Raw genomic sequence first — 6,000 nt, forward strand, 5'->3', positions numbered from 1 at the left:
CTAACTGCTCCACAATGTTCACCTGCTAAGTCTCCAACCTTGTGTCTGTTCTGCGGTGCTGACTAAGTAGTGTACAAGTGGATTGGGGGCTTGACTCTCTATGAGTTCATTACAACAGGAAACCCTTTACACATTACGCATAGTCATTCGATTCATTGAAAGTACAGGATATTGAGTAACTACTTCTTGTTGCCCCATGTAAAGATACAGTATGCAGCTTTAACTTTTTTTTCTTGCTTGGCTGACATTGGAATGCCTTGCTGAAGGACACTGCAACAGACACTGCTGAAAGAGGAGACAGTGTTTCCTGATGACTGTCCACACCCAGCCTCCCAGCCAGTCTGCAGGTTTGAACTTGTGACTTTAACCCGTAACCTTTATCTTTAAAGATGTCAGAGGTGTTATTAACTGCTTTGCGTCCCACCTACAGATGACTTGATATTATATGATCATTTGTTGTATTCAACAACCTATATGTAATGAGAAAAACTGTTTTCCCTCCATTTCATGTAACGTTTTCTTTTAATCGGACTGGATGTTCTCTTTTAATGTATGAACAAACTGTATGAACTGATCTCCGCAAATAAATGTACACTTAATGATTAAGCAAGATAAACATACTTTGTACCCTGGATGAAAGTTGAACTGTCTGCTTAAACATGTGTATTTGATAGTCACTGTATAAAAGAGCTAAGTTAGAGATTGGAGGGTTGTCCAGACTCTTGATACCGTTGTGGTGGAGAGAGACTGCATCCTATTTGGCCAAACAGTAATGTGTTGATCTTTGCCTCTGCTTATGATCATTGTGTTGATTGCTGGTTGTTCATTCTAATTTGACATATTGTTCAGTAATAAATCTTTGAATCTCGACAGACTCATTGTTGTCTGCTTTCCTCACCTTAGAGCACAATTGCCTCTACACTATACAGTATATTATGTATATCATATCTCTATTTTATGCCATATTGCTCTTTATATCACTGTTGGTTTTTCTTAAACACGCTTATGAGTTGAGGCAAAGAACCTCAGATGAATCATAACTTTAATAACTGTAATTTTTTTAAATTGCATCATAAGGTATAATCTGCAATGTAATTGTGGCCACTTATCAAGGTTTCCAAAACCCCATTCCAAGTGAATATTTATCTTGAAAATTTCATGTTACATATTACAGTTACATGTTATAATTATTTATCTCAATTTGAACCATGTTCTGCTACGAGATAAAACTCATTCATTTAGTCATTTAAACATTGAAATCACAGTGTAGTGGCTAATGAATTAAAATTATTTTTAACCACCGGAGGCAAGGTGGAGTAACCAACACACGCACATATAAAGGAAGCAAGGAGGAATATTTTCAATAACTGAAACGACATTTATCTAATAATATACTCCAGCTGACTTTCCAAGTGAAACAATGATATCCAGAACAGGATGTTGACTAAACTAATTCATATGCACGGTTGGCAAAACTGATGCTCTCCATCATCTGACCTGGCAGCCAGCAAATCCAAGACCTACTAATCAACTGCCAGAGCAGAAGGAACACAGCAGGATCACGTTACATAATCAGCACCTACACAGGTAAGTCTCAGGTAATTAAATCATCAATCAACCATATTCTGTTTAAGGGACCTCATGACCAATTTTCTTGAATTAATGCTAATACTTCATTACTCATATTAACATAAATCAAACTTGAACGTAAAATACTGTATCCTACATTATTTTCTTATTTCAATTTAAAAGCTCTTCCTCTCTAATATGGTTCCAACACACACAGTCATATGTAGCCTAAACAAGTGAATAAAATTCCCTTTTCAAACACATTTAGCCCAATTTTAACCTTGACATCTCAACACGTTTTGACCTGCAAATCACTAAATCAGGGCTGTTAATATTTCTAGACCAAGTCCATATAGAAGATGAGCTGCAAATTTAGTTTGCATATGCTGTGAATGTAAAACAGCTTAGTTGTTGTATGACCTTCAATTTTTTTTTTTTTTTTTTTTTTCTAAAGGGAAAGAGCCGCCCAGTACATGTGGCTTCTGCTGGTCAGCACTGAGTGGATGAAGGTTTTTTTTTTTGTTTTTTTTTCAGCTTGTCAAGATTTTGCACCAACAAAAGCACTCCAGAATAAAATAAAGGCACATATTACTTTGATCTGAGCAGTTGGTTGAATGTTAAAAGCAATGAGCTGTAGAGGATTCCACATTTGGATCAATATCCAACAACCTCCAACAACAATGCAACAGAGAATCCATTCTTCCATGACACAATAGAGTAAAAAAAAAAAATCCACACAATTGTACATATATAAAAACCTACAGGCATATCAGTTATTGAGCGACACTAAAACACCCCAAAAATAATTGTAACAATGGGCTAAATTGGATATCACTCCATTTTACAGATGCAGCTAATTCAACAAATTAACAAATGAGCCAAAACACGGCACAATACTGTGAAGCAAGTTCATTTTCATTAAATGATAACACATTCCAGCCAATTCAGTTTTTTTTTTTTTTTTTTTATTATTTGCGTATTCATAAATTCCGGGCACGGGCGCATGAACCTCAACCTTTGTTAATATGAATATATTGTGAGGCATTTGCATAATCCACTTCATAATCCACTGCAGCACTCGGCGGTAACAAAGATAAGGAGGGGTAGCCACTGTTTCTCCTGGGAACGCTACACAGATAAACGGAGCAAAAGAGACCCACTTTCTGCTCCTATTATGAGATAAAAAAAACAGGAAGGCTTTGCAAAGTTTTCACTTTCCAATGCATTTCCCTTTTAGAGACAGATGGTGGTGGAATATCATTATTTGTATGTTTTTTTTATTTTTTCTTGTTTTTGTTTTTTTATTTCACAGACGCTGAAATTTACTGAATTTCCACAGAGACGATGTGCATGGGTTATTTATGTATCCGCCACAACACAGCATGCTGATTTTATTACCCCGCTGAAAGATGCTTCTCGCGGAAAAATGTTTTTCACACAAAAATTGAGAAAACTCCGGTGTGCAGCGGGAGGAATCACAGGGCGACAAATGAGCAAACAGAGAGCAAACTCCCAGCTCGTCCTGAACATCACTAATGAGACTCCTTTCAGCTTCAATATGGATGGAAGAGTGTATATGTGTGTGTGCGTGTGCCTGCATCATCTGTGTGTGTGTGTGTGTGTGTGTGTGTGTGTGCGCACAACTTTCTGAGAGCATGAATGTGTGTGTCGTGACTGAGGACTGAGGCGGTGAAAAGCTCTCTTAGCCCCCCCCCCCCCAGTCTTTCCAAATTGGCCTCTGGGATGACGCCACCACACAAGTACATCCATCCCCGCTGTGCTGCATGCATTCCTGGTGTGTGTGTGCATGTGTGTGTGTGCGTGTCTCTGCATGTGTGTGTGTGTGTGTGTGTGTGTGTTTGGACAATGGCAACACTTCCTTTTTGGCCTAAATGGCAGGGAGCCCCAGCTATTGTGGCCTGATTAGGGCTCCCATTCAAGCTCTCTGGGATTTCTAATTGCGGGGCCTTGTGCGGCGAACTCCCCCTCACTTCCCACCCCGCTACACTCCCCTCATGACTACTGTAAGACTTAATGAGACACAATTACTGCCCCCTAGGAGTCCTAGAGCGAGCCAATCACAAAGAGAGACAGAGACCCCCAGTGAATGGCCACTCAGAGGAGAAAGAGACAGAAAGAGGGAGCAGGAGGGAGGGGAGAATCACAAGCCCTCATTGTCCAGAGAAAGCACAGAGAGAGAAGCCTTTTTTTGGAGAAATATAAATGTTTTTATTTAATGCCGGCTCATAATTAGGCCCCTGAGAGGGAAAGGGAGAGCCAAAGGAGTGGAGAGGGTGGGGAGTTCAATAGGGAAAAAGGCCTGTAGGTACAAAAGACGAAGAATGACATGTTAGACGTGCTTAGGAGGAGGAGAAGGGAGGGAAGGTGGAGGAGGAGGAGGAGGAGGATAGGAGAAAAGAAAAGGGGACAAATAGATACTGAGGTGAAAAAACACAGAGGTAGAAAAAGAGAACAAAACCAAGTGGAAAAACTTGACAGGACTTTCTTCTTTTCTTCTCTTTTTTTTTATAGCGCTCTAAGCCTATTTGGCGTGGGAAATGGCCTGACATTGAATGATGCGTGCCAGGCGGAGTGAAAAGCCGGGGCAGTGGCTGTGTCTGGCAGGTCTGGCACTTCACGTTCGCTTTCGAGAGGTGAGATATTCCTCCATTCGAGGGGCCTTTCTGCTGAAACTGTGTGGGAAGCAATATTAACAGGGACTACAAGAGCTTGGATTTAGAGAGAACCTCAATAAAAAAAAAAAAAAAAGAAAAAAGGCTCTTGACTGTATGGGAACATTTACTGTGTTATTCCTCTAGAAGAGTACAGATATTGTTGTGAGCAGTCATGTCTGGGGATTTTGAAACGTTCGCATGGAAAGGGGAGGTTTATTGCGAAAGTTGAGCCTCTGTATGATGTTCGCAGACGAGGAATATCTACGATAACAGATGTCACTGACCCAATAAAAGACTAAACGTCAATCAGTTCTCTGGAGAAATGCTGCATTCTTGGTTGAATTCAGTTTGCAGCACAATGCCCAACCAGCAGGAGAGGAGGCAGGTGTGACCCCCCCCCACACACACACACACACACACACACACACACACAAAACAGAGTAAATAATAAAAAATAAAAGGCTTTTTAAGACGTCTGCATTGATTTTCTCAAGATGCACCTGTGGATAGAAAGAGCTGCATTACATTTTAAAACTGTCTGGAAAAACCTAACTGGACAATGTTTGTCTTTTGGCAAGAATTTAACCTGTGAAAATGTAGACTCCGACAATGTCAGTAAACGTTTGGCTTCCACACACACACACACACACACACCAATATTTAGCATTATAACAGCCATTTCTTAGGAGCAGAAATCATTTCAGTGGCGGAGGTTTGGGCCACACAAGAGCTGTCTATGCTTTGAATTTTTTCGTCATATATTATGCTGCGTATACCTTCGATAGCTCAGTTGGTAGAGCGGAGGACTGTAGGAGAGCAGAGCAGTGCTGACATCCTTAGGTCGCTGGTTCGACTCCGGCTCGAAGGAGGCTTTTGTAGGTGGAGCTGTTACGTAGAATAACTGTCCGATAGACAAAGTAAAAACAAGCTGGTGTATCCCCCATACTGAGCATTTTCATCGTGGCAGTCAGCTCTCTGTAAATAATGTCCACAACTGAAGCTTGGGCCTTACTACTACAGCTGCAGCTTGGTAATAACGGCTGGTAGCAGGTTATCACAGATCCATGGCATCATCGTATATTTCGCTAAATGCTAATGTTTGTGCTTACAATTTTACCATTACACGACACTGTATATAGTGTTAGTCAGCTTTAAGAATTAAGCTGATTTTTTCACAGTACACAACGTGATACACACGTCCCTTCGATAGCTCAGTTGGTAGAGCGGAGGACTGTAGGAGAGCAGAGCAGTGCTGACATCCTTAGGTCGCTGGTTCAACTCCGGCTCGAAGGAGGAGGCTTTTACAGCTGCAGGTTGATAATAACAGCTGGTATGACATTACTACAGATCTATAGTTTGATAATGTATATTCCTGATTAAACATCAAGAATTTGTAGAGATGTTCATGCTTACAACTTTACCATCACACAACATATATTGTTGCAGTCATTTTTAACATTAAAGTTTGTTTTTCGGCAGTACACAAACAGGTTATATACCTTCGATAGCTCAGTTGGTAGAGCGGAGGACTGTAGGAGAGCAGAGCAGTGCTGACATCCTTAGGTCGCTGGTTCAACTCCGGCTCGAAGGAGGAGGCTTTTGTAGGTGTACCTAGATCTCTCCAATGTACAACATGCTGATGCGTGCCCCATACAGAACATTTCCACAGTGCCAGTGAGGTGTTTGGAAGAATCAACCATGTTAATAATGTCCACAACTGAAATTTGAGCTTGACTAGTCCAGCTGCAGCTTGATG

General features: G+C 40.8%; 3 non-coding genes across 3 annotated transcripts; all 3 read left to right on the forward strand.

Annotated features, from left to right (window-relative positions):
* The first annotated feature begins 5,019 nt into the window (after nucleotides 1-5,019).
* On the forward strand, nucleotides 5,020-5,112 carry trnay-gua. Its single transcript has 2 exons — nucleotides 5,020-5,056; nucleotides 5,077-5,112. It is a non-coding gene; the product is annotated as a tRNA-Tyr (tRNA).
* A 332-nt stretch (nucleotides 5,113-5,444) lies between these two features.
* Nucleotides 5,445-5,537, forward strand: trnay-gua. The gene is made up of 2 exons: nucleotides 5,445-5,481; nucleotides 5,502-5,537. It is a non-coding gene; the product is annotated as a tRNA-Tyr (tRNA).
* A 205-nt stretch (nucleotides 5,538-5,742) lies between these two features.
* On the forward strand, nucleotides 5,743-5,835 carry trnay-gua. The gene is made up of 2 exons: nucleotides 5,743-5,779; nucleotides 5,800-5,835. It is a non-coding gene; the product is annotated as a tRNA-Tyr (tRNA).
* Nucleotides 5,836-6,000: the final 165 nt, after the last annotated feature.

Source organism: Seriola dumerili, unplaced genomic scaffold (assembly GCF_002260705.1).
Source record: "Seriola dumerili isolate Sdu_G_001 unplaced genomic scaffold, Sdu_1.0 BDQW01000432.1, whole genome shotgun sequence".
NCBI classification, from domain to species: Eukaryota; Metazoa; Chordata; class Actinopteri; order Carangiformes; family Carangidae; genus Seriola; species Seriola dumerili.